Here is a 26,792-nt window from a genome sequence, read left to right as displayed (position 1 = left end):
GTGAGTTGCGACATGTTCCTTTTTGTTCTTCTTACTGGAGGAGATAGTATAAGATTGGTGATAATTCTTTAAATGTTTGGAAGTTTTCAATTAGCAATAATCGCGCCTTGGATTTGGAAGAATTCTGGTGACCAGAGATTTCTTTTGTGGAAATTTTTCAGTTATTAACCTGATTTTATTTAATAGTTTAAGAGTCATTCTGGTTATCTACTTCATCTTGGTTGATGTGGTAGTTTGTGTTTTTTAAAGAATTAGTCCATTTCTTTGAAGTTGTCAAATACATGGGTTTAAGGTTATTCATAATATTCCCTTATTTTCTTTTTAAAGGATGCAGGATTTGTAGTGATATACTCCATTTCACTTATAATATTGATGATTTGTCTTTCATTTGTCTTTGTATTTATTTTTGCCAATCTTATTAGAGATTTATCAATTTTATTGATTATTTTTGAAAAACTGGCTTTTATTTTCTTATCAGTTTTCTCTATTCTTTTCCCATGTTAAATTTCATTCATCTCTACTTTCTTTTGCTTGGTTTGGGGTTATTTGCTCTTCTTCTTTAGTTTTTTAAGGTAGGAGCTTAGATTATTGATTTTAGAGCTTCCTCTTCTCCAATGTGAGCATTTAGGGCCATAAATTTCTTCATATTATTCCTTTAGCTGCATCCCATGAATTTTGATTTGCTGTATAAAATTGTTTTCATTCAGTTCTATGTATTTTTTTTAATTTTCCTTTAGATTCCTTTGTGTCATGAATTGTTTATAATTGTGTTGTTCAATTTCCACTTGCTTAATTATTTTTCTGTTGTTGATTTCTTATTTGATTCCATTGTGGCCAGAGACCATACTATGATTTTAATTCTTTAACATTTGTTGAGGTTTGTTTTATGGCCCATAATAGAGTCTTGGTGAATGTTCCATGGGCACTGGAAACAAAATGTTTAGTTTAGTGCTATTTGATAGAGTATACTGTATATACCAAGTAGTTTTTATTATTTGTGTTATTTAGATCTTCTGTATCATTGTTGATTTTCCAACCAGCAGCTCTTTCAGTTGCTGAGAGAAGAGTGTTGAAGTCTTTAGCACTAATTGTGGATTTTTCTATTTTTCCTGTTAGCTCTATCAGTTTTTACTTCATGTATTTTGAGACTAAGTTGTTTGATGCATTCACATTTAGGACTGTTATATCATCTTCATGAATTGATGCCTTTACCTTTATGTAATGTTCCTCTTTATTTCTAGTGATTTTCTTTGCTCTATTTAATATTAAAATAAAAAACAGTCCTGATTTTTAAAATTGTTTTAATGGCTATTTTTCCCAAATTTTGCTTTTAACCTGCCTGTGTCACTGAATTTGAGATGAGTTTTTGTGTAAACATTTAGATTACTTTTTAAAATCCAATCTTCCATTTGGAGTATTTAGACCATTTATATTTAAGGTAATTATTTATATCTTAGTTGCTTAAGTCTGCCATTTTATTATTTGGTTCCTATTTGTTTCTTTTGCTTCTCATTCCTCTGTTTCACATTTCTTGACTTCTTGCAGGTTACTTGAGTAATTTTAAGATTCCATAGTGATTTATTTATAGTGGTTTTTTAGAAAGATGTATTTATTTATTTGAGAGAGAGGCAGAGGGAGAAGGAGAGAGTAACCCAAGCAGATTCCCTGCTGAGAGTGGAGCCTGACACAGGACTCCATCTCATGACCCTGAGATCACCACCTATGCCGAAACAAAGAGTTGGACACACTGCACCACCCAGGCACCTCTATTTATAGTGTTTTTGAGAATATCTCTTTGTATACTTTTTGTAGTGGTTACTCTGGGTATCACAGTATATACATGTGACTTACAGTCTACTGGTATCAATATTTTACCTTCAATTGAGGTATGGAAATCTCAGTTCCATTTGGTCCTTTTACCTCCCTCACTTTTAAATATTTTCTTGAACATCAGATGGTGCTATAACTCTGATTTCAATAATCAAATATGATTTCTAAAGCTTATAAGAAAAACTATAGCCTATATTATCCTTATTTATGCTCTTTTCATTATTCTCTTTTCCTTCTTTTATCATTCCCTTTTTGTTTACAGAACTTCTTTTAGCCAATCTGCTAAAGGTCTGCTAGCAATAAACTCTTAGTTTTCCTTTGTTTGAGGATCTTTTTTATTTCCTCTTCAATTCCTGAAGGAGAATTTTGCCAGATACAGAATGTGCAGTTGGCAGTTCTTCTCTCTCAGCACTTGAAAAGTGTGCCACTTTTTTCTGGCTCCCATGATTTCATATGAAGAATCAAATTCAAATTGTTTTCCCCCTATTGACAAGGTATTGCTTGTGTTTGACTGATTTCAAGACTTTTCTATGACTTTAGCTTTAGTTTAATTATGGTGTGTTTGATGTGGATTGCTTTGGGTTTATACTGTTTGGAGTTCGTTTAGTTTCTTGGATCTGTAGGTTTGTGTCTTTTGCCAAATTCAAGACATTTTTTAATCATTGTTTCTTCCAATACTCTTTCAATGCCCTCTTTCTTCTCTCCTTCTGAGACTCTAAGGATATATATGTTGGGTCTTTTCTTATCATTTCCCAGTTCTCTGAATCTCTGATCATTTTTTTCAGTCTATTTTCTCTCTTTTTCAAATGGGATGACTATCTGCAAGTCCACTGATTCTATCCTCATTCATCTCCATGCAACTATTGAGCCCATCCAGTAAGGTTTTTCTAATTTCTGTCATTGTATTTTCAGGTCTGTAATTTTCATTTGGTTCTTTTTTTTATAACTTCCATTTCTTTACTCAGATTTTTATTTATTTCAAGAGAATTTATTATTGACTATTGAAACATTTTTATAATGGCTACTTTAAAAATCTTATCAAAAATTCCAGTACCTGATTCATCTCAGTGTGAATACTAGTTCTTTTGTCTTTCCTCATTCAGTATGTGATTTTGTTTTGTTCTGTTTTTGGTCTGACAGGTGATTTTTAAAAATTCTATCTTGGAAACTTTGTCTATTATGTTAGGAGACTAAGTCCTATAATCTTTCATATTAGTAGTTGGATACCCTGTTTGGGTTTAGTATGTGTGTCTTGCCTTACTTTTGTAGGCTCTAGTTCCAATAACAGTTTAATTTTTTAGTCTTCAGTCTGCCTGTCTTATCTGGTGCTGTTGGGCTCCCCTTCAGGCAGCTATGGTTGCTGCCTGAAGGGGCAGGAAGTCTTTTGCCAGGTCTGGATGTTGGGTTTCTTTTAGTGGGGAGGGTTCTACCTACCACTACTTCCTAAATCCATGGTATTTCTAGCCGGGGCAGGCAATTCTCTTAGAGAGTAAGAGAGCGGGAAAAGGGAAGATAACCCAGGACCAAGCATGAGGAACCCAACATGTAAACATTGTGTAGTGGAAGAATTTTTGGCAATGCAGAAGGAGGGACAGAATAATAGAAATGCCAGGAGTACAATATCCCAGAAACAAGAGAGAAAAGTGTTTCAAGGAGAGAGTGGCCCAGCTATGCCAAAGGCTGTTGAAAAGTCATATGGAATGAACACTGAAACGTTTTCATTAGATTGGTCTGTATAGTTATATGGTGATCATTGGCTAGGGCAATTTTGATGGATTGGTGAAGTGGAGGCTGGAATGAAGCAGTTTGAAGATTTTGATATTCTATCTAGTTAAGGCTGCCACAGTAGCAATGCAAGGCTTCCAGCATGGAAAGTGAGAAGAGAATGATGCCTAGACATCAAAGGTATCTCTTTGCATGAAGATAGAAAGAAGAGCTGATGAAACTGTAGCAGACAAAAGAGGAGTGATAAGAGACTGCAGTGATTTGCATTAAAATCAACATCCTTGTGCTCTCCAGTCCCCAGTGTCCTCTATAGTCATCTTTGAGGCCCTGTCCTGACTCCACCCTCCAGTTCTGAGTCGACCCCTCCTTCATCCTTCATATTTGTAGCATTCCCTCAGCCCTTAAATCCTCTGCCTATGGATTTACCACTTTATCATATATTACTTCATGCCCTGGCTTGCCTTCCCTTGCTGAACTGTCAAGTTTCCGTTTTGCCAATCAGTTAATGCAGGGTTTAAAAGAATGTAATAGCTACTCTTAGAAAGGAATTCTCTCTAGAATGACTTTAAAGGTTACTGCCTATTACAGGAACTTTTTGAGAGGAAAAAAAAATCACCAATTAGGTGTCCCCTAGATAGCAATTTTAAGAGATGTTGGCTATCCAAATTGTCTCCCCAAAGCCCAAGTAAACTCTAAGAAAGAACAGCAGTCTTTGTTCTTACAATTAGTTAGCAGATTTTACAGTGAGTGTATTAACTTTAGGGAAAACATGAATAAGGTAGACTTTTATTTTATGTAGTCAGAAAATGTTATAGCCATTACCACAATCTTGGAGGCAGTGTACGAATACCTCTTCTCAAGGATTTTCTTAAAGTGTGGTAAATGGAATGTGTTTATTTGGAAATGTAGGTTCTATTCTCAGATCTGCTCAATGAGATGGGTTGTAAGTACTATAAATATTTCACATAATTATCTGGATCTTGTTCTTCACTTGAAAAAATAGATTAAATCCTCCCTAATGGTACATTTTAGCTCTAATGTTATAAGGCTTCTCACACACTTTCACTATTTAAAATAATTAAAGATTTGGGGGTGTTTTTGCCTTTAACATCATGCTGTTGTTTTATCAGATGCTTATTTCTTGATCAGAGTCACAACCCACAATTGCTAAATGCCATAGAGAATTATATTGTATGGAAGTTTCTAAAAAAGCAGGAATGCTGCTTTCTTAGCCAACCAGTTCAGTGATGGCCTACTACAGTGATGTGTTCCCAGTGAAATCACCCAGTTATAGAATGAAGGATGTGCAGGACACCGTGGGCTTCTTCCCAGGGAAGCATAACTAAACAAGAACTATTTAGCAGAGCTAAACGCTAGTCTAGCCTCTTGTTCCTTCCTTCCCTTCCTCTCTCCCTCCCTTACTTCCTTTATGAAAGAGAGAAAAATAAGATTGCATGAGATAATGCCTATAGACCTCTGGACACCATCATAATAACCCACCATGGCAAAGCAGCCCAACTTGGTTATGCCCTGGAAAGCAGGAGCAGCAAGCAGCCACAGCAGTCTGGGCATGTGAAGCACACACATCCCCCTTACCCAGGGCAGCCTAAGACCAAGTCTTATACTTGAGCCCAGATACCGTAGCTGTGCCACACTCCCTACTACTTTCCTCCTCCATTAAGTTCTACAGCAAGGCCCTCTTCCTTCAGTGTATTAGTCAGGATTCTCCAGGAAAATGGAACCAATAGGATGTCTGTATGTCTGTTTCTTTCTCTCTCTCTCTGTCTCTCTCTCCCTCTCTGTCTCTCTCTTTCCCCAGAAATCTATATATTTTTATCTATCCATAGAGAGAGATTATTTATATCTACTATATTATATACATGGTTATAGAGGATGGCAAGTCCAAAATCTGCAGGGTGGACTGGCAGGCTGGAGGACCAGGCAAGAACCAGTGCTGCAGTTCAGGTCTGGAGGTCATCTGTCTGTAGAATTCCATTTTCCTCAGGGGAAGTTAGGTTTCTATTTCATTTAGGCCCTCCATTGATTGGATGAAGCCCCTCTACATTATGGAGGGCAATCTGCTCTATTCAGAGTCCACTGATCTCATTTAAAACCACACTCACAGAACCAACCAGAATGTTTTATTACATAGCTAAGCACCATGGCCCAGCCAAATTAACGATCAAATTAACAAAATTAACCATCATAGCCAGGAAGCCTTGATTATAGACATCTTACAACCTGTCACCTTGATCCTAATATACCTTTTATTCCTCCTAAATATACTCATTTTAGCAGCAGAGCTTCCAGCATGGAGCGAGTGTATATTAGAGCAGAATGATATGGGATGTTTCCTTCCAAAGCTTCTGACTTTCTAAGGTTCCCCTTAGCACAGGGTGCCCAGTGGCCTTGCTCTAACTCTGGGAGGCATGTGTCTAGAAGGTCAGGCTCACATTTTTCTTTCTCATTCTTTGTGTCCATTTATGGGGAGTTCTCAGGATTCCCTTGTTCCTGTTCAGCTGGGGATCCTCAACGTGGCCTGTATTGTATAGAACCTAGACATAGAAGTTGCTTATCCCACTGGGCAGAATTATCTTTTAAAACTGGAATTCTGAGATCACGTGTTTAACATATAAAAGGCTCTGGATGGGCACTTACTCATAAGTCAGCAGCCACCCCGACACAAAGTATTTCCCCCTTTAAAAAAATCTCATGCAAGTTCAAAATAGCTTTACACAATATGAGTGCTTCTCCTGAAGGTGATTTTTTTTCTTTTTTTTTTTTTAATCCTTGACCTACTTTTTCTCTGTGTGCAATATACGTAATGAGTAATAACGACTTCAGAGAAGGTAGCACCAGAGGAAACAAAGTTGAAGAATGCCTAAAGAGAATGGCTCTGGAGCCCTCCAACTCGACAAGCTTTGTTGTCAGGGCAGAAATGAAGGTGTTCGTGTGAATGGCAGGTTGGCTGCTACAGATTCTTATAGCTGTGCTGTGCCCCTGTTAAGTAGTCTGGATATAGCAGAGGTGGCTAATGGTGGAGCCAGGCAGAGGGGCTGACATACAAATGCATGAACTCACACAAATTTCACACACACTCCCACACATACCCAGTCACGACCCTCGCACCACCCTCACCCAAGCTATATGGTGCTATAAGGAGAATGCTTCAGGCTGTGAAATTGTCTAGAAATATTCTTCTGAAACAGATTCCATTCATAATGTGATCTATCCCTAAAAAATAAGGATACTTCCCCATCTCTGGAGCCATAAAGAAGAATCCCAGAAGGTTTCGAGTAAGAGAGAAGCCTCCACAGCATTCACTTGGCTCACACAGTGCCCTCCAGCCTGTGTGCAGTGAAAGTAGCCACTGCCTCTGGCCTTGACCGTGTGCCACTACCTTTGACCAGGACGTGCAAGGAGGTGTCAATTCAACAGGAGATGGCATTCTTGAAAATTATGTGAATAAGCTTCTTTTCTCCCCACACCATTTATTCCTTCCTTAGCAGGGTTTGTTAAGCTAAGCAGACCGAGGGAGGCACTGTGTGGGGCTGGTCCTGACTCCTGCCCTTCCCAGTGTTTTGTGCATGGAGGGGATGTATGGAGCTGCATCTGCTAAGCACCTTTCAGAAGCAGGCCTTGGGCTGGGCACTCAGAGGGGCAGAGCTACTCAGACATGGGTTCAAATCCATTCTGGCAACTCTCTGCCATGAAGTCTTTGGGATACCACCTGCCTGTGACTCAATGTCCCCATCTGTTAAAAGGTGATAATATAACATCTACTTTCAAATGCCATTAGGGTTCAAGATAAGTGATTAAAAAAAAAAAAAACCACTGAGCACTTGGAATGCCCTGAGTAAACAACAGCTATCATAATGAGCAAGACATGGTCCCTACATAGAGGGGGATGCAATTCAGTGGCCTTGAGTGTAGCTGCAAGGCTTCTGTGCCTGACTTGGATCCTAAGGCTCTCTCAACTCAAGACCAGGGCCAGGAAGCAAAGCTGTGTGTAATGGGAATAGTGGGATGATTGTTTAAGTGTGTATTTGCATTTTGTCCCCACTTTCTTACCCACTACCCACCTGCATGCTACCTTCCAGCAGGCAGCCTGCTTGACTTTACCTTATCCTCCTGGCTTTTGTTTTTCTGAAATCCTGAACTTCCCCTAGGGGGAGAGAAGGTGGAAGGAGGTGGGGAGACAGACAGAGAGAGAGAGAGAGAGAGAGAGAGAGAGGCGGGAGGGAGGGAACACAGAGTGAGTGAGGGAGAATGTATGTGAACTAACTCCCAAGTGTGAGAAGGAAAGAGTTCAAGATTCTCATCAGTGGTGACCAGGTCCTGCTCCCTGGAATGCTCTGGCAAGAGGTCAGGACTTCTAAGGGGAAAGACTGTGGTATCCTGCAGGGGCTTGACCACAGACCCCACAGCTCCCAGCATTAACTCATCCTATGTGACCATTAAGCAGCAGAGCCCCTTCCAAGGGACCATGCATGGGAAATGTGGACAGTGGGGCAGTCCTGGGGCCTGAGAGGATGAGGGCTCCTCTCTATTCCCTAGCACTCTGCCAGGTTCCTGGTTCTTATGTAATCTTGGGGGGATGGAGGTGGGGAGTTCCCCTGAAGGCAGATTTTATTCCTGCTCAGCAAGATGGGGCCTCTGAACCAGATTTTACTTGCTTGAGAAGCATTGAAATAGAGCCTCCCCACGTCCCTACACCTGTCCTGTAGGCCTGAGCCTCTGCGAAGTGCCATGGTCTCTACCTGACCCAGGGCTCCTGCCTTGTCCACAGCAGTGAGGCTTATGTGGTCCTCAGCTTGTCACAGCTGGTTCAAGGAAAATGACTGCTTTCCAGGCTTCTACTATCAGAAAAGCCAATGAAGTTGTTGCCTCTCTTCTGGCACACCAAGCACAGCAGGTCTCATCCAAGCAGAGAAGGATATCATCATGGCCATGTGAATTCTGGGGGGACACAACTCAGCCCATAATAAGAACACTGATTGAAACCCCATGGGGCTCCATGATTTCATTTTCTACCTAGAGAAAGAATCCAGGGCAGCCCGGGTGGCTCAGCGGTTTGGCGCCGCCTTCAGCCCAGGGCCTGGTCCTGGAGACCTGGGATCGAGTCCCATGTCGGGCTCCCTGCGTGGAGCCTGCTTCTCCCTCTGCCTGTGTCTCTGCCTATCTCTCTCTCTCTCTCTCTCTGTCTGTCTCTCATGAATAAATAAAATCTTAAAAAAAAAAAATCCAGGCCTTCTAGAAAGCACTGCCTTTTTTCATTCCTTCTTCATCCTGTTATATCATTAAGGCAAACACTAGAAAAAGAGGGAGTGAATCATATATGTATGTGTTTAATAGACTTCAAAGAAACCAAGAGCTCCAACCATGCTGTTTTCCAACCACAGATAAGGATCATGCTCTGCTAACCCACACTTCTAGAAGGATTTATTTGACCCATAGATCAGTGTCACAACCCCTACCTGCCACCCCCCTCCCAGACACAGTTCCTATTTTTCACTCCTTTAGCCTTAAAGCATCCCTGCTACTCCCACCATCACCACCTTTTTTTGGACCGCCCCTTCCAGGGGAGGGTGCTCATCCCATTATGGGAATCAGCCCTTATAAGGACTTCTTGACCTCCCCATACCCAGCTGGGCTAGACCCTTTGCCTCCTTTTATCTCAGCATCAGAACAGTGATTTCATCAGAAGACATTCCTATTGTGTGCTCTACTTTGAAAATGCTCTCAAACCCATTTGATCTTTGTGTCTGGGGGTGGGGGAAGGAAACTAACGTTTATTGAGTTTGCTCCATGCTTTAGCTTATTGTTAGTGGTTTTACATCTGTGGTTTCTTTAATCATCACATCAACCTATGGCATAGTTGTTTATCAGGAAAACAATGTTATTATGATGTGTAATCCTGCCAACCCACCTCACCCCACTAATGTGCTGCACAGAGAGGGTGGAGTGGAGACCCAGGAAGGCCTGAATATCAGGTTGCACGAATCTGCAGACCAAAGGGCACAGCAATCTCAGGAAGAAGACAGTATTCTTGAAGGTAGGGGGAGGGTAGGTGGAGTGGAGAAGTGGGGAGTGGAGGGAAAGTGGGCACCATGAGGAGTACAACTTTGGGTGAGTTTTAGAAGTCTGTGCAGGATAGTGCTGGTGTATCCCACCCCACCACACCGTTGCTATGCCAGAAAAGGCTCTCAGTGACATCTCTGATGAGTGTCAGCTGAGACTTGTTAAATTTGAATACAATTGCTACAAGCACCAATTATATTATTATAGGAAGCAGCAAAGCTCAGATTTGGACCCAAGGGGTTCAGGGCAAGAGCCCTCCTCACTCAGCTATGTGGCTCCCAGGCACGTCAGGAAGACCAGCACTAGGGAGCTGAGGCCTCTTCAGAATGAGAGAAGATGGGCCTTTTTTCAAAGCTGTGAAAATCTGCTTCCAAACAGGTTATCCAGTGTCTGATACCCACCATATAAATATAATCCTTTAAAAACCATTTTCCTAATGTGAAACATTCATGTCGTTCCTGAGCTTTCAGTATCATGGACAGGAACATGTCTGTGCTTAGGTCATGTTCTGCTGATCTCTCTCACTCCTCCGTAGTGGTTGATCACCCCCCTCCTTGATCATTCCTATGATGGAGGTGGCTTTCCCTCCTAACTTCATGTAGCCTTTCCAGGTCACCCCTGGGGGTAGGCCTACCACCTCTACATCCTCCTCCAAGTGGCCACCACCAGAAAACACTGTGGCCATTCAGTAGTGGCCTTTACCTCTCAGAGTTGCCAGGACACTCACTTAAATGTGAATTTCAGATAAATGAGCAATGATTTTTAGTATAAATGTATCCCAAATACTGCACAGGACATACATATACTAAAAAATTTCCTCATATATCTGAAATTCAAACTTAACTGGGTATCCTGTATTTTATTTGCTCAATCTGGCCACCCCTTCTCAGAGGGCTTCTTTCTGTTGTCTTTACCAGCAGAGCCCTTTATTTCATTTTTGTGAAAAGCAAGATGTGATTGGCTTTCCCTGTGCTGAAAGTAGGGCAATAGGGTGGTGGAGGGGGGTGGCTGATGCATTTCAAGAATTAAAAGGATTCATTGCTTGTGTCTTTCCCACACTGGTCTTCTTCAGCCTCACAATTACTACTATTCCCTTCCTCCCTCTCATGCTCAGCTCCAACTCTGGGCCTAGATTGGTGGTTCTCTATCCTTTAAAGGTGGGGAGCTAGTGTTTGCTTCCATCAGAGGTTTGTTTGTTGACCTCTCTGGATACATCTACCTCTCAGATTAGTGAGGTGGACAAGGTGAGACACAGTAACTCTCTGCCCCTGTGTATTCCATCTGGTGGCTTAAGAGCCACAGGTCCTACTAGGTGAAAGATCAGCCAGACTGGGACAGTCTTTTTGAAAATGGACTCTTTAACTACCAATGGCGTGCCAAGCCTTAAAGAATGCAGGAGTTAGCATGAATGAGGGAGGGAGAAGAGAAGACAGTGAGACCCACTAGGTAGCCTGTCATGGTTCACCAGAAGTGCAAAAGTGTCCAGAGGCCTCCCAAACCAGGTCAGGATACATCTGCTCCAGAGAAAGAGGGTTCAGGGCCCTCTCATTTATCTGCCCCCCTCTCACAGAGGGGATACCTGTCCCAAGGATCACCTGGCTTAGTGTGTGAGCAAGGTCTATGTAATCACATGATGTCTGAATAGCCAACCCACATCAGATCCATTCAAAGCAACTTTATGGAGCATCTGCCACGTGCCAAGTATAATACTAGGCACATGTGACAAGACTGAGAAAGATACAGTTTCTGCCTTCAAAGAACCTATATTCTCTTGTGATACAGAGCCACATGAAGAAAACATCTCAAGCCCGTGTGTGGGTACTACCAGAGCAATCTGTGCAGGGCACTGTGGGAGCCCCAGCAGTGGGTGAGGGACACATACCTAGGCTTTCCTGACGGCCTCAGTGAGTGAGATCTCCCCTGACACAGACCCTAAGAAGCAGTCAGTACCCATCATTTTAAACCATGAGACTGAGGAAAAATACTTTTTTTTTCAAAAGCCCACATTTTCAGGAAATAACAGCCCAGCCTACCCAGTGGTACCCCTTACCCATAGAAATCCAACACAGGAAGCTATTTGTTCAAATGTTCATTACATACAAACACCTACCTCCTCCCTAGGTACCCTCCCCATGCCCATCCCTTCTCTTCACCAGCAGACTCCATCTGCCTGGGCTAGTTTGGGCTAATTAATTAGCAGTAAGGATCTGATTTTTACATATCAACTCTGCTTGAATCTGCCAAGAACATTCAAAGTACGGCCAAGGTGGGAGAGGAAACATGTTTTCTCATTATTTTACCTACAAGATTCATTTGAATGGGAGAAAATAGGACTATTACCCTAACTAACTAGTTGAATGAGAACAAATTCCTCATTTGTCTTAAATATGTCACCTGGAGAAGGTGATTAAAGTAAGGACCACTAACGAGTGGTGTTTCTGGAAATAGACAAAAGCACACACAGGAAATGGGATGGGTCCCTAGTAGGTCCTCTGCATAAACAGAGCCACCCTCTGCAAGGAAGGCAGGCTCTGGAGGGCAGTGGATCAGGGGCACCATGATTCTCCCTTGAATGACAGGGTTGAGTAATGCCTGGTCAGCTGCCGATTACTATACAGTGATTAGGACTTTGCTCTGATGAAGCAGGAACTGCAGATGAAATACTAGACTCTTGGCATCACCTAAATGGCCTTATGAGGTGTAGATAACAGTAAGGGGAGCATGAGCCACTTAGTGATTACATACGGTCGTCTATAGGCAAGTTGCAAAGCTATTTGCCTTTATTAACTCATTTGTCTTCTCAGTATCTTTTAAAGCAGGCAAGGCTATGGTGTGTTTGGGAAAGGAATGCTAGTTGGCTTTCTAGGGCAGCTTAGAAGTTCAGTTTGTTGAAAAGGTTGCTGAATTGCCTTTGCATCTTGTCAAAATTTAGTACCATCCTCAGATTGCTGTGTGGTTTAGAGAGAGCCATTTAGGCCCTATAAAAGTGGCAAGAAGGGTATGAGGAAGGAGTAGCAGCAGGAGAGGAGGCCAGTGTCCAAAGGACATTGTGCTACTGTTCTATGCCTCTTCATCCAGCCCCTCTGTAGGAAGACTTCCAATTCACCCAGGAGAGTAAAGACCTAAGACTAACTGTGCTGTGGAGTCTATTATGGCATGCTTTCTGTTTGCTCAGTTTCCTCTTTCTTTATTTGAACAGAACAGTCAGATGGAAGAGTCATGGTGCTCCTACTTGGAGGCCCTCTAGAACCTGGTTTCCTTGCAAAGCTAAAAAGGGCAGCTGTGTTTATAAGGAGCTGCTTGAGACCTATCCCATTTCCTGTGTGTGCTTTTGTCTGTTCCCAAGAACACCACTCATTAGTGGTTTTCACCTTAATTGCTTTCTCCAGGTGATGTATTTAAAATTAAATGTTTTTTTCATGTGTTTATTTGCCATCTGTATATTCTCTTCAGTAAAATGTCTGTGCATGTCTTTTGCCCATTTTATAACAGGATTGTTGAGTTTTGAGAGTTGTTATATATTCCAGAGTCTCATCCTTAGTCAAATTTGATTTGCAAATATTTTATCCCAGTCTGTACAAGCTTTCATGGAGCAAAGGTTTTTAATTTTGATAAAATCCAACTTGTCAAATTTTCTTTCTATGCATCACTCTTTTGGTGTCAAGTCTAAGAACTCTTTGCATAGTTCTGGTTCATGAAGACTTTTCCTACAGTTTTTTAAAAAGTTCAGTTTTGCGTTTTATTTTTACATCCATGATCCATTTTGAATTAATTTTATATAAAGTGTGAGGTTTATCTCATGTTTTTTTTTTTACTTACATTTGTCCAGTTGCTTCAATATAATTTGTTGAAAAGGTTATTGAATTGCCTTTGCATCTTGTCAAAAACTAGTTGGCATATTAATTAGGGTCTATTTCTGAGTTTGCTGTTGTTCCATTAATCCATATGCCTAGCCCTCTGTCACTAGCATGCTATCCTGACTGCTAAAGTTAACACAGGCCTTAATAAGGGGTAGAATGACTCCTCCCACTTTATTCTTCTTTGTCAAGATTTTTTTTCGCTATTCTACGCCCTGTGCATTACTATATAAATTTTAGAATAAGATTGTTTCCATGATATCTCATCCACCTTGCTAGAAAACCTTGTTTGGATTTTTGTAACAATTGCATGAAGCCTAGAGATCAATTTAGGGAGAGTTGACATCTTTGCTATGTTGAGTGTTACAGCCCATGAACACAATGTTTCTCTCCAGGTATTTAGGTCTTCCGTGATTTCTTTCACCATCACTTTATAATTTTCAATATAGTGATCCTACACATGTTTTATTAGATTTTTAACTATTCAGACTAAGGATTGTGTTGCATTTTTTACTTTTGTTTCCACGTGTTCATTATCAGTATATAGAAATGCAATTGGTGTTTTATGTTCATCTTATATCTTTACTGAACTCTCTTATTCGTTCTAGAAGATCTTTTTGTAGATTACTTGGGATTTTCTCAGGAGACAATCATGTTTTCTGCAAATAAAGACACGTGTCTTTCTTTTTTTCTACTTGCAATGTCTTTTATTTCCTTTTCTTGCCTTATTTCAATGGGTAGAACTTCTAGTACTGTTTTGGGTAAGAGTGATAAGAGAAGACATCGTTGCTTTCTTATCAACCTTAGAGAGAAAGCATTCAGCCTTTCACCACTGAGTCTGATATAAGCTCTAGGTTTTTGGTAGATGCTTTTATGAGGTTGAAGAAATTCCTTTTATTCCTAATATACTGAGAGTTTTTTTCATGAATGGTTGTTGAAGTTTGTCAAATGTTTTCCTGTGTCAATTGATATAATCGTATTTTTCTTCTTTGGACTGTTGATGTGATATATTACATTGATTGATTATCAGATACTGAACCACCCTTGCTGTGGAATAAATTTGGAATAAAGCCCATGTGGTCATGGGATTCATGTATATGTATATATTGCAGTACATGATATACACACACATATCCTGTTGGTTTTGTTGCTCTGGAGAACTTTAACATATCTACCTACATCTATTTAATCTCCTAAGAGTTTATGAACCACAGAAGTCTCTCTTCATCCCCAGACTCCAAAGCACCATGAGAAAGGGTTCCAGGATCAGAGTGGGTACTCTTGTTTTGAAACCCAGGCCTCCTCTGGCACAGCCTCATGTTTGTTCCCCTGAAAGAAAGCCTTCTCTCCTTCAGCAGCATTATCCACAGACCTCTTATTTTGCAGGCATTTTCTCTCTAGGAAATGAGGGAGTTTTCTTTTGTAAAGCAGAGACATTTGTCTTCAGTAAGGAAGAGATTGATATGGCCCTTAGGGTTTCCTCACTCTAAAAAGTATAAGACAAATAATACTCTGGAAACTTCTTTCTCTAAGTTGAGAATGTCAGAAAGACCAAAGATCATGGGAAACAGGAAGAGCGTTTTGGTCTGATTCTACAGAATATGATGAGGAGTTTACCTGGAGTGAGTGAGAATGTGGGTCTTGATGTCACTGGGCTAGATGTAGAGAGTAAAGGCCTATGGTTAACTGTGTTGAGTGTAAGACCCCTTTAACAGGCAATCTGATGGAGATGTGGATTAGGTTTGATGAAATCTTGTCTGCAGAAATGTTTCCTTGGGAAATCCCAATAAGCCCTCACATATAACATTTCCAGAGAAGTCAGACTTTAGTTTAAACTGAAAAACAAAGACCCTGGATTTTCATAATATTCTATTTTAGGAATAGAATGATCACCATCATGCTGGGAAGTGAAACCCATCGTTTCCAGCTCAGGTTGTCCACATAAGTGGCCTTTTTCAACCCCTATAAAAAAGAATTCTTAGTACCAGCTAACTCAAAGCTACTGAAGGAAATGACATATTGGTTGGTTGGGGTGGGGGGTGCTGTTCCCTTCCTGCCTAAAGGGAATTTCTTAGAATCATAGAATCTCAAATTTGGAAGTTACTTTATTTTTTTTTTTATTTTTTATTTTTTTATTTATTTATGATAGGCACACAGTGAGAGAGAGAGAGAGGCAGAGACACAGGCAGAGGGAGAAGCAGGCTCCATGCACTGGGAGCCCGACGTGGGATTCGATCCCGGGTCTCCAGGATCGCGCCCTGGGCCAAAGGCAGGTGCCAAACCGCTGCGCCACCCAGGGATCCCCTGGAAGTTACTTTAAAGACCAATCTAGTCTAGCGGTGCCACACTCCAGCTGCACATTAGAATCGTCTGGGGGAACTTGAGAAAAATATCATGCCTGCTCCCTACCCCAGAGATTCTGATTTTAAATGACCACAATTGGGGCCTGGGCATCTGTATGTTTGAAAAGCTCCTCAGGTGATTTCAATGGACAGCCATAATCAAAAAGCACTAATGGAATCCAACCTCTCCCCAATGCTACAATGAGCCTTAAAAGATTCAGGTTATAGATTTTCTGAGTTTGTTGCCTAGCATATAGGAATACCTCCTGTCCCAGGAAACTCACTAGCCCCCAAGATAGCACTGTTCTATTTTTTTGTTGCCTTCTCTATGTTAAGATGTACTCTGTTCTGCTACCCTCTGACATCCTACAGAACAATCTCTGTTCTTCCTCAGGCCAGTTCCTCAAATATGAAAACTCTGTGTATCCAGAGCCTTCCCCTGCAGCAGTCCTCCAGCTGGCAGATGGATTCAGGGCCTGGTGGTCTTCCGTTTATCAATATCCTTCCCATAGGTCTCTCTTGGGAGTGATATATTTGGAGGCTTGGAGACTTCTGGCCAGAGTTTCACGGCTTGGTCCTGTGACCCACATGTTTCTTTGGGCAAAGCAAATGCTCCCTCTGAACTTCCATTTCCTCATCTGTAGAAGAAAGTGATTGGGATATAGATGAATCCCCAGTTAATGTCATGAGTTTCTAACTGGCTATCTGCAGTCTGTGTTCAGGACCATGAAGAGAAAAACAAAGCCAATAAATAATACATAATATAGTATCATCTTATATGTATGCCATGCTTTGTATTTTTCACAAACATTTTCTCATTCTATACTCTCACCTTCCCTAAGAAGTGGTACAGTGTGTTTCCAGTGCAGATCCAGGGAGCTCATGTGACCTGCTTTAAGTCACCCAGTTAATTGTGGGCACAAGAAAGGGCAACATTATCACTCTTTACTGTTAGTTCTTTGTTCTGTAATTGAACACCTAAATCACAAAGTTCTTAAAAGGACTGGAAGTATCTTCTATGCCTCTAAGACCCAGGAGAAAGCTGGCACTGCATAAATATAGTTGAATTAACCATTTTTTACCCTGCCCCCAACCCACCTTCCCTCTGGCAACCATCGGTTTGTTCTCTGTATTTAAGAGTGCTTTTTGTTTATCTCTTTTTTTATTCATTTGTTTTGTTTCTTAAATTCTACATATAACTGAAATCAAATGGTTTATGTCTTTTCTCTGACTTATTTCACTTAATATCATGCCCTCTAGGTTCATCCATGTTGTTGCACATGGCAAGATGTCGTTCTTTTTTATGGCTGAGTAATATTTCATTGTGTGTGTGTGTGTGTGTGTGTGTGTGTGTGTGTGTATACCACATCTTGATCTATTCACCTATGGACAGACACTTGGGCTGCTTCTGTATCTTGGCTATTATAAAGAACACGGCAATAAACTTAGAGGTGCATGTATCTTTTCAAATTGGTGTTTTTGTTTTCCTTGGTGTATACTCAGTAGTGGAATTACTGGATAATATTTTAATTCTATTTTTAACTTTTTGATAAACTTCCATACTGTCTTCCACAGTAGCTATACCAGTTTGCATTCCCACCAGCAGTCCACAAGGGTTCCTTTCCCCCCAACACTTTTACTTTTTGTTTTTTATTTTAGCCATTCTGACAGGTGTAATGTGATATATCATTGTGGTTTTGATTTGCATTTTCCTGATGATTAGTGATGTTGAGCATCTTCTGTGCTTGTTGGCTGTGTGTCTTCTTTGGAAAAATATCTATTCATATCCTCTACCTATTTTTAATTGGATTATTTGTGGGTTTTTTGGTGTTGAGTTGCATAAGTTCTTTTTATATTTTGGAGATTAACCCCTGATTGAATATATCATTTGCAAATATCTTCTCTCATTCAGGAGGTTGCCTTTTTATTTTGTTGATCAGTGGACTGCCTTTTTGTTTTGTTATGCAAAAGTTTTTTACTTTGGTCTAATCCTGATAGTTTAATTTTGCTTTTGTTTCTCTTGACTGGAAAGACATATTTAGAAAAATGTTTCTATGGTCAATGTCAAAGAAATTACTGCCTATGTGGTCTTCTAGGAGTTTTATGGCTTCAGGTCTCACATTTAGGTCTTGAATCCATTTTTAACTTATTTTTGTGAATAGTATAAGGAAGTGGTCCAATTTTATTCTTTTGCATGTAGCTGTCCAGTTTTCCCAGTACCATTTGTTGAAGAGAGTGTCTTTTCCCCATTGTATATTCTTTCTTCCTTTGTCACAGATTAACATTGTGATGGTGGGTTTATTTCTGAGCTTTCTGTTCTGTTCTTTTGATCTATATGTCTATTTTTGTGCCAGGACCATACTGTTTTGATCACTACAGCTTTGTAGTGTTTCTTGAAATCTGGAATTGTGATATCTCCAGCTTTGTTCTTCATTCTCAAGATTGCTTTGGCTATTTGGAGTCTTTCCCCCAAAATAGTTCCATACAAATTTTAGGATTATTTATTCTAGTTTTGTGAAAAATATTGTTGGTGTTTTGATAAGAATTGCATTAAATCTGTAGTTTGGCTTGGGTAGTATGGACATTTTAATAATATTTGTTCATGCTTCTAATCTACGAGCATGGAGTATCTTTGCATTTGTTTGTGTCACTTCAATTTTTTCATCATTTTATGTTTTCAGAGTACAGGTCTTTAACCTCCTTGGTTAAGTTTATTCTTAAGCATTTTATTGTTTTTGATGCAATTGTGAATAAGATTGTTTTATTAACTTTTCTTTCTGCTACATCATTATTAGTGTATATAAGTGCAACAGATTTCTGTATATTAATTTTGTATCCTGTGACTTTACTGAATTCATTTATCAGTTCTAGTAATTTTTTGGTAGAGTCTTTAGGATTTTCTCTATATAGTATCATGTCATCTGAAAATAGTAAAAGTTGTACTTCTTCCTTACATTTGGATGCCTCTTGGCTAGGATTTCTAGTACTATGTTGAATAAAAGTGGCAAGGGTAGACAACCTTCTGTTGTTCTTCATTTTAGAGGAAACCTTCTCAGTTTTCACCACTGAATATGATGTTAGCTGTGGATTTTTCATATATGGCCTTTATGATGTTAAAGTATATTCCCTCTAACCCTACTTTGTTGAGAGTATTTATTGTGGATGTTGTATGTTGTCATATTTTTCTGCGTCTGTTAAAATGATTATGTGGCTTTTGTCCTTCCTCTTATTGATAGATGTATTGCATTGATTGATGTGTGAATATGGAACCATGCTTGCATCTCTGGAAAAAATCCTACTTGATCATGGTGAATGATTTTTTTTAATGTATTGTTGGATTTGGTTTTCTAATATTGAGGATTTTTACATCTATGTTCATCAGAGATAGGTGGCCTCTAATTTTTTTGTGTGATGTCTTTGTCTGGCTTTGGTATCAGGGTAATGCTTGCCTCGTAGAATGAATTTGGAAGCTTCCCTTCCTCCTCTATTTTTTGGAATAGTTTTAGAAGAATAGATATTAACTCTTATTAAATATTGGTATATTTCACTTATAAAGTTATCCAATTCTAGACCTTTTTTGTTGGGAGTTTTTTGATTACTGATTCAGTTTCATTGCTGGTAATATGTTTCTTCAAATTTTCTTTTTCTTCCTGATTCAATTTTGGAAGGTTATGTTTCCAGGAATTTATCCATGTCTTCTGTATTGTCCAATTGAGGGGCATATAATTTTTCATAATGTGAATTAAACAGTTCCTGATTAAGATGTGGATGTCTGTCATCATAAGGAATTTCAAATGATCACAGAGTGATCAACCTCCAGGGATGGAAACAAATCCATTTCTACAGTAGGCAGTGGGACAGGTGGAGTGTTCAGGCCCAACTGTCTATGAATCACTGATGGAGCTTTCAGAAATACCAATGCCTGAGTCCTTTCACAGACCAACTAAATGGGAATCACTGCATTTGGGGGCAGGCAGTAGCATAATCTTAAAGTACGTCAGATGATTCTAATGTGAAGCTAGTGTTAAGGAGATTGGGGCTGAAGCTGCGGTTTTCAGCTTACTTGGGTATCAGAATCATGTGGAAGGGCTTGTTAAAACCTAGATTGCTGGGTACCACCCCCAGAGTTTCTGGTTCATTAGGTCGGGATGGGGCCTGAGAATTTGCTTTTATAACAAGTTCCCAGGTGATACTGATACTGCTGTTCCAGAGCCTACCCTTTGAGAACTACCCCAGCTAAAGGATTATGTAAATGGTGAGGGTTTACTTGTCAGCTTAGAAGATGACAGCCACATCCTCCGCTTGGTATCCAGAGGTCACAGCAGTGAAGACAGTATGTGCCAGTCACAGAACAGTACATCTGACAAGCATCAGCTTACTTAATCTTGATGCCCCCACTCTGAGATGGTTTTAAGATTTCCATGTCATAGATAAGGAAACTGGGACAAAGAGAGGTTAAGTAAGCTGTATACCTCACTTAGTAGCTGGCCTAATTCATATTCAGACCTAAGGTTATATGACTCCCAAATTCACACACTCAACCATTTTCCAGAGAGGAGATCCAGATGCTCTGTGGTTACTTGGAGTCACCCAGCATGTAAAGATGGAGCTGGAACCCACATCCAGGTCTCCTAGCTCTTAAGCCAACTGTCCTTCCTTTCTGCATCACTTCTAATCTCACATGACTAATTGCTTAGGATTCTAAGGTTAGGATTTGGGCTACTGGATGTACAAGATTAATTCAAGATGAGGGTAGCTAGTCTTTCAGAATTAAAAATAAATCAAAGCTCAAGGAATTTTGATATCCTCTCTCACCTACCCATCTGTTCCATCTTCCTATGGCCCCCAGCGGCAAACCTAGGGGATGGCTTGAGCATGGACCACAGCCATGAGGGCTGCCCAGAGCCAGGCGGCACCTGCCAGCAAGGTGTGCTCACTGCTGGTTTCAGAAGTCTTCATTCCTATGCTGATTTGTTTGCAGATTCAGCAACGATTCATTGAGTGCTTACTCTCCAGGCCCCATTCTAACCCTAGAGTAAACAAGTGGGGCAAGGTCTTTGCTTCAGAGAGAGAAAGAAATATCAAAATCATTTTAGGTGGTGATTTTTTAAAAAGACTTTTTTTATTTATTTGAGAAAGTGAGAGAGAGAGAGAGAGAGAGAGATCATGAGCAGGGGAAGGGGCAGAGGGAAAGGGAGAAACAGGCTTCCCGCTAAACAGGAAGCCCCATGTAGGGCTGGATCCTAGGACCCTGAGACCAGGGCATGAGCTGAAGGCAACCGCTTAACCACCTGAGCCACCCAGGCACCACCTAGAAGGTGGTGATTTTTAAGACTTCATGAAGAAGACTTAAAATGGTGATTAACCTCAGAGTATAACTTAAATTGGGAGGTGAGGGAAAAACTCTGAAGAGGTAATAGTTGACTTGAAACCTGAGCAACAAGAGGAATCAGCTGTTTGCAGAGGTAGAGGAATGGGGATATGGACAGAAGGAACACCAGTACAGAGTCTTGAGGCAGGAGCAAGCCTGAGGTTTCTCAGGCAGGTTAGAAGCCAGTGTAGTTAGTAAAAGTGGCAGGAGAAGTGGAAGGAGAAGTGGACAGTGTGGTCATAAAATGTGAATTCATACTGTGTGTGACAGAAGGTAGTGAGCAGACAAAAGCAGGTTGTGATGTGGCCAAGCAGCGGGTGAGGAGTGGACATGGAAGCCAAAGCAGAGGCTCCTGGAGCCATGGATAATTAAGGTGCTTGCAGACTTGGACTGGGACTTAAGCCCTTCTGCAGAAGTACCTGTCTCTTCGTGGGCCTGGTGCCAGGTCCCTCTCACTTTTCTCACAAACAGCATCTTTGCAGCCCTTGGGGAAGTGTCACTTCCTTTCTTGCAGTTCTGAAACCAGTTTGTTTGCCACTCAGCGATTCTCTGATTTATGAACTTTCTAGCTCTGCATCTTGGCAAGGTACGTGATTTTAGAGGAAGCTAAGGTGAAAAGGGAGGTGGGAGGACTCAACTATGGAGTCTGGCAACATGAGCTCTATCCTTACCCTCTCCAGAGGCCCTCACCTGACACAATGCCAGTTGTTATTGGTGGCGGGCAGGCACTGGCTTGTCCTTGGTGGCCTCAGGCCCTCCACTGCTGTCCAGGCCCAGTTCTGCCTCCACAGTGAAGCCCAGAGGCTTATAGAGGCAGTTATGATCATTCTTCTACTCTTTCACACTGAGGTGTTTTAAGAAAATTACTTCATTTCTCTGAGTCTCAACTTTCTTTCACAGGATGGGATATTAAGAGGAATAATTCCATGAATTCATAGAAGCAGCTCTATGTAGAATTATTATCCTTTTGGTCAGTAACTCCACTCTGTATGGTCAGATCCATGTTACAAACCACTTATAGGATTATATCTCACAGTGCTGTGTATCTCCTCCTTACCCAGCTGCCTCTCTCAGGAGCAGCTATAAGTTGTGTTAAAATAGCTAACAGTTATCAGGCAGTGGTGTCCCTGTTCATACTGGAGGCACTCTACACACCTTGTATCATTTAATCTTCACCCTATGTCATGGAATCTTCCTAACAGCCCTGTTAATCCCATTCTGTCAATGAGCAAACTGAGTCCTGGAGAAATCCAACTTGTCCAAGCTTGCTAACCGAGCCAGTAAGTGCCTTGAGTCTGAGGTCATCAGTTCTATGACTTTGAGCAGGACAGGTAAGTTCTCAGGGCCCCAGGCTCTTCCTGCAGACTTCACAACGTTGTCATATTCACTGAATAACTGAATGCATTCCACAGCTGCACAGAAGTAGACATCACTATTCCTGGCTCACTTCCAGGAACAGCTCAGCATTCATTCCTCAGTGCCCTGGGACCTTGATCAATTCATTAGACATGCGTTGCCAGGGCCTGTACTAAATGAGATGGAGGTCAGGACACTTAACATAAGTCATAAACCCAACAGTTTCTGTCAATGGGAGAGGCTATGTGAAGATCAAAGAACTTGCTAGAAAGGCTTCTATAGGCCCAGTGGGTTCAGGGCACAGTGGGCCCTCACTATTGCTCTGGCTTGCCTAAAACCCCTAATCCTGGATTTTCCACCCCAAGACTCTTTCAGGCTCTTCACCTGTTGGGGAATCTTGTGCCCCTATGCCCTGGCTCCCCAGAGGGAGGCAATTCTAATACTCCACAGGACTGTGCTTCCCCGCATTTCCACCTAAGGGCCTGTAAGAGCAGTGGTCCCCGCAGGGTGTGGGGATATAGGCCAAAGCAGCCCACAACTTCAGAGTTCTGGGAAGTCTGTTTTGTATTTGGTTCATTATTTTGCGTCTCATTCCATGATATTTACAAGTTCACTTTAATATGTTTTTTTGACGTTTTCTATTGTTTACCATCAAATAGAAACAGTGCTCTAGGATGTTGTGCCAGGTATTGCCTGTGGCTTTTTTGTGCTTCTGCCTGGCACCCTGACTCCCCTACAGCATCCAGTTAGTGGGAGCTTCGGGTTTGTGGGTCATCATTCATTCATGTGTTTGCACATACTGCACACACATGTGGAGCATGGCATAGAAGTTAAGCCCTCGAACTCCGAGTCAGGTGGACTTGAGTTCAAATCTCTCATCACTAGCTGTGTATGCCTTTGGGCAAGTGCCTCACCCTGAGTTTCATTGCATTTTCTGTGGTTATACTCGCATCTATCGTATTCGACTTTTGTGAGAATTAATTGAAATGAAGCCCGTAAAGCTTTTAGTATCTTTTAGTACCATGTCCCATATAATAGTACAAGATGGCATCTTCTATAGAATTGGTCACTGAAGTGTTAATCAACAATGTTAAGTGGGAAATTGCAAGCAGTGATAAAGATATTAAAGCCTTTAATGTAAAGCACATCAGTGCATGCTGATTTGCCTGTAGGGTCAAGGGTCTTGTCCTTTTGATTGAACCTTCATATTCTTTCCCTTATATAAGTTACAAGTGTAATAAATGGCTGCACTCTCAGTTTGGGTTCTAAAAATGGAGCAAAGCTTTATATGCATATAAGAAGCAAAGTGCAGAATCCTTTCAATACTTAAATTTTTCCCAATCATGTACGCTTGTCTTGCCTGCACTTATTTCAATACCATTGTTTTTTTTTTTTTAGAAATTTGCCCTTTTTGTGCCAACAACAAAGCTCTTGATTTTCATACTCATGTTTCATTAATTTGTAAGTACTGAAAGAAATTATGTAAATGTGATAGCAAGTACATCCAGCCAGAGTAGAATTGGGAAGAATCCCTGTGGCTCTGGGTGAAGAGCACCCCCACTGGTGGGAACAGAAAGGAGTAGTCTAGGGACCCTCACCCCCACCGTTGCCTAAGTGACATTGAACCCCAGGGCATTAGCACAAATGGAGACCCCTGTTTAAAGTGTGCACAGCAAGCTAACTCTAACACAGAATATAGTCTTTCTGTCCTGACAAACCCAGGAGGACAAGTTTTAATATTGGATCCTGGAACACTGTATCCAGATGGGGCCAGTTGGAGGTCCCTACCCTCCACCTGCCAGTTTTATCTTCCCACACCCACTTCTTGCACAACAAGGCATCTGGCACAGATGGTGCTAAGCTCCATCTGTGCTCCCTGCAAAGTCACCCCTTGGCTACCCTGAGGAGGCCTGGTCCACCCCCAAGAAGAAAACCCAGAGAGGGCCCTAACCCCACTCCCTGCCCCTGTTTAGGGGGTTTAGGGCCTTGTGGGCAGGTAAGGTGGAGTCCCAGGTAAACTGAGGATGGTGTAGACCCAGGGTCTGAAAACTTTCTGTAAATGGGCACATCGTACACATTTTGGGCTTTGTGGATCATGCAGGTTTCTATCATAACTATTTAACTCCTGCCCCTGTGGTTATGGACAGTCACACCACTGTGTAGATGAAAGAACATTCTGTATTCTAATAAACTATACCTATGGACACTGAAATGTGAATCTTAGGTGATTTTCATGTTATTCTTCTTTTGATTTTTCCAACCATTTAAAAATATGAAAACCATTCTTAACCTATGAGTTATATGAAAACAAGTGACTTGGTTCACAGTTTTAGCTTGTAAACCATTGTTTTTAGTCTTTTAGAGAACATTGTTTTCTATAGAAGATGAGGTGGGGCCTTTGGGTTTACATGTCCTGTTGATCTCCAGGCCTCTTACCTCCTGGGGTACAGAGTAGGGCCCTTGAGGACACAGAGCTAAGGGCAGGAGCCCTTCTTGCCCAGGCATCGGTGTGGTACCAGACAGCTTCCAGGCACAAGCAGTCACAGTGTTTTGAACAGGTTAATAAGGGGGTTGGTTCAGGGAAGCTTCCACAGTCCACAAGGGCTGTTTTGATCGCAATTCTGGACCAGACTCACACCATCACCCAGCTATTCCCTTTGCCCTCTCTGACCTGCTGTTTCTAATATTCCAGGCCTCTGCAGGGATGTGAAATGTATGGAAAGTCTCTTTCTGATAAATATAGCCACATCTCATAAACTGCCTAATTTCTAGAAAACTCACTGCAATGCCAACGTGGAAATGGACACTCACCCCAGCCCCCTAGCCCCCTAGCCCCTCCCAGGTGACAGCTCCAACTAGGAATTACCACCACAGCCAGAGCCAGTCTTGAGGGCATTACACACCATCCATATATTTCCTTCTTCCTGCTCAGGCGATGCAGCTGACAGGCCGTCTGAGGAAAGAGCATTACTTTTCATTTCACTTCAGTGGCTGGATTTAGGTTGTTGTCTCAAACGCTGGTTGATGTGGTTGCTGGATAATCTATTTTCCGTTTGCTCGCTTACAAGCGATTTCTAAGGCTCTTGTGGAAATCATTGTTAGTCATCCCTATATTTAGCCTTGAGCTGAATCAATTTGATGGCTTCAAAGCAGAGAGAAGAGAGAGCGAGGGAGAGAGGGAGGGAGAAACAGAGAGAATAGAAAGTGGGGGATATTTTCATAAGGATGCACTTTTCCACAGTTTTTCTCTTTAAAAAATAGCAATGTAAACTCCAGAGGTGGAAATGATTTTTGATAACAGATTCAGTCAAAGAAAGTTATCTAAAATCACATATTATGTCTAACTGACCATGCAGTGATGAGCTACTTCCCCCATGGTTTGACTCAAATTACCATGGGAACAGCCTGCGTCTTCAGAGAGGTGCTTCAGGAATAATACATCTGCAGCCTGTAGCTTCTGCCCAGCCCTGCCTTCCCCCAGGACTGAGCCCCTTTGTGTAGTTATTCATCCAGGATCTCCCCTGGCTCTCAACACCAGCCTCCTATTTCTAAGGGTCAGGACACTCTGGGGATCCTTGGGTAGCTTATAGGGGAGAGTCATTTGGTGCAGGATCCTTAGATCTGCAACTCTAGCTGAGCTCACAATAGAAGGATATCATCTGATTCTAGTCCTTCTTTTCCTGTTTTATGTAAGAGTTCAAAGGAAATATGTTCAAAATGGACAAGGCCACAAAAATAAGAGCTCTTCCTCCTGCCCCACACTCAGTCCTTAGGTGTCCTTTCCTCCCCCCCATAGCACTTAACACAGACCAGTGCCCGTCAGAAACCATCCCAGAAGCTAGAGGGGCTTGACCCTGTGCCCCTGGGTTTCTCCATAATAAGGACCCATTCTTAGGTCACTTGCCACACTCAGTCCTTCCATTGTTCAGGTCCTATACTAAGGATTTGAGCAGTTGTGAGTTTGGCTGCATGCAAGATGCACCTGGAGGACTCACCCTCAGACCAAATAGAATTGACCCTTGAACAACCTAGGGGTTAGGGGTATTGACACTCACCCTCCCCCACTCGCCCACCCCACACAGGTGGTCAAAAATCTATGTCTAACTTTTGACTTCCCTAAAATGTAACTACTAACAGCCTATTGTTGACTGGAAGCCTTACTGATAACATAAACAGTTAATGAACACATGATGCATGTTATGTGTATTATATACTGTATTCTTATGATAA

The 26,792-nt window shown here is 41.4% G+C and overlaps 1 long non-coding RNA gene across 3 annotated transcripts in view; it reads left to right on the top strand.

Annotated features, from left to right (window-relative positions):
- Positions 1–26,792, top strand: part of LOC144323058 (uncharacterized) — a 122,145-nt gene that overhangs the window by 31,831 nt on the left and 63,522 nt on the right. Inside the window, exon 1 of one of the 3 annotated variants that reach the window (XR_013388605.1) lies at positions 9,499–9,610. The exons of the other annotated variants lie outside the window; for them this stretch is intronic. This is a non-coding gene — a long non-coding RNA (uncharacterized LOC144323058). Of the gene's footprint in view, positions 1–9,498; positions 9,611–26,792 lie in introns of those variants that run through there. 3 annotated transcript variants of the gene reach the window in all.

The sequence above is a fragment of the Canis aureus genome, chromosome 11, assembly GCF_053574225.1.
Source record: "Canis aureus isolate CA01 chromosome 11, VMU_Caureus_v.1.0, whole genome shotgun sequence".
Classification (NCBI taxonomy): Eukaryota; Metazoa; Chordata; class Mammalia; order Carnivora; family Canidae; genus Canis; species Canis aureus.
Note: the sequence above shows the minus strand (reverse complement) of the source record. Positions and strands in the feature narration are given on the sequence as shown.